Genomic DNA, 2,500 nt, shown 5'->3' with positions numbered 1-2,500 from the left:
AAATCATGTATAAGAATCATTTATAAGAAAAAATTATAAGAATCATGTATAAGAATCATTTATAAGAATCATGTATAAGAATCATGTATAAGAATCATTTATAAGAATCATGTATAAGAATCATGTATAAGAATCATGTATAAGAATCATTTATAAGAATCATTTTTAAGAAACATTTATAAGAATCATGTATAAGAATAATTTTTAAGAATCATTCATAAGAATCATGTATAAGAATCAATTATAAGAATCACGTATAAGAATCATTTATAAGAATCATGTATAAGAATCATTTATAAGAATCATGTATAAGAATCATTTATAAGAATCATGTATAAGAATCATGTATAAGAATCATGTATAAAATTATTTATAAGAATCATGTATAAGAATCATGTATAAGAATTATTTATAAGAATCATTTATAAGAATCATGTATAAGAATCATTTATAAGAATAATTTATAAGAATCATGTATAAAAATCATTTATAAGGATCATTTATAAGAATCATTTATACGAATCATTTAAAAGAATCATTTAAAAGAATCATTTATAAGAATCATGTATAAGAATCATGTATAAAAATCATTTATAAGAATCATTTATACGAATCATTTAAAAGAATCATTTAAAAGAATCATTTATAAGAATCATGTATGAGAATCATTTATGAGAATCATTTATAAGAATCATGTATGAGAATCATTTATGAGAATCATTTATAAGAACCATTTATAAGAATCATGTATAAGAATCATGTATAAGAATCATGTATAAAAATCATTTATAAGAATCATTTATACGAATCATTTAAAATAATCATTTAAAAGAATCATTTATAAGAATCATTTATAAGAATCATTTATAAGAATGATGTATAAGAACTAGAGATGTCCGATAATGGCTTTTTTGCCGATATCCGATATTCCGATATTGTCCAACTCTTAATGACCAATTCTGATATCAAGCGATAGTGATAGTGATATATACAGTGATAGTGATATATACAGTGATAGTGATATATACAGTGATAGTGATATATACAGTGATAGTGATATATACAGTGATAGTGATATATACAGTGATAGTGATATATACAGTGGTGGAATGAACACATTATTAGGCCTCATTTTGTTGTGATGCCCCGCTGGATGCATGAAACAATGTAACAAGGTTTTACAAAATAAATCAACTCAAGTTATGTAAAAAAGTGGCAACATGGCACTGCCATATTTATTATTGAAGTCACAAAGTGCATTCTTTTTTTTTGACATGCCTCAAAACAGCAGCTTGGAATTTGGGACATGCTCTCCCTGAGATAATCCTGATACCCACTACAACTATGGGAAACACTCTTAACTTTCACTTTCACAAAGTGCTTTATTTGTTTTAAACATGCCTCAAAACAACAGCTACAAAAACAATGAAGGCACACAGCTTCAGTCCAGAGTAGACTAGAGTCATAAAGTAAACAACAACATAGTCCTCCTTTAGTGCAAGACTGCCTGGTATACTCTATAACAGTCCAGAGTATACTAGAGTCATACAGTAAACAACAACATAGTCCTCCTTTAGTGCAAGACTGCCTGGTACACTCTATAACAGTCCAGAGTATACTAGAGTCATACAGTAAACAATAACATAGTCCTCCTTTAGTGCAAGACTGCCTGGTACACTCTATAACAGGAAATGATCCTCTGCCCTGCTCTAAAGTATTTGTATGAGTGTAACAAATGTTCTGCAAGCTAGTGGTGAGTGCTTGAAGTGGCCTAGCAGTCTTCTGAAATGCTGCGTTGAGACAGGACACCTCTGCTCACTGCAAGCAGCAAAGTGTGTTCCATGCAGGCCAGACTAGCCACACCAAACTCCACCATGCAGGCCAGACTAGCCACACCAAACTCCACCATGCAGGCCAGACTAGCCACACCAAACTCCACCATGCAGGCCAGACTAGCCACACCAAACTCCACCATGCAGGCCAGACTAGCCACACCAAACTCCACCATGCAGGCCAGACTAGCCACACCAAACTCCACCATGCAGGCCAGACTAGCCACACCAAACTCCACCATGCAGGCCAGACTAGCCACACCAAACTCCACCATGCAGGCCAGACTAGCCACACCAAACTCCACCATGCAGGCCAGACTAGCCACACCAAACTCCACCATGCAGGCCAGACTAGCCACACCAAACTCCACCATGCAGGGCAGACTAGCCACACCAAACTCCACCATGCAGGCCAGACTAGCCACACCAAACTCCACCATGCAGGCCAGACTAGCCACACCAAACTCCACCATGCAGGCCAGACTAGCCACACCAAACTCCACCATGCAGGCCAGACTAGCCACACCAAACTCCACCATGCAGGCCAGACTAGCCACACCAAACTCCACCGTAGCTTTTGCCATACTGTGTGGGCTTTAGCCTTGGGGTGCTTTTTGTTGTATTTTTGTTTTTTCTCAGCGGAGTCTTTAAGCTTTTCATCCATCTTG

At 35.8% G+C, this 2,500-nt stretch overlaps 1 protein-coding gene across 2 annotated transcripts in view; it reads left to right on the top strand.

The window, feature by feature from the left end:
- LOC133574736 (PH and SEC7 domain-containing protein 1) overlaps positions 1 to 2,500 on the top strand; it is a 36,574-nt gene that overhangs the window by 13,503 nt on the left and 20,571 nt on the right. The gene's annotated exons all lie outside the window — the stretch shown is intronic.

Source organism: Nerophis lumbriciformis, linkage group LG32 (assembly GCF_033978685.3).
Source record: "Nerophis lumbriciformis linkage group LG32, RoL_Nlum_v2.1, whole genome shotgun sequence".
Classification (NCBI taxonomy): domain Eukaryota; kingdom Metazoa; phylum Chordata; class Actinopteri; order Syngnathiformes; family Syngnathidae; genus Nerophis; species Nerophis lumbriciformis.
This window is presented reverse-complemented; position numbering and strand designations above follow the sequence as displayed.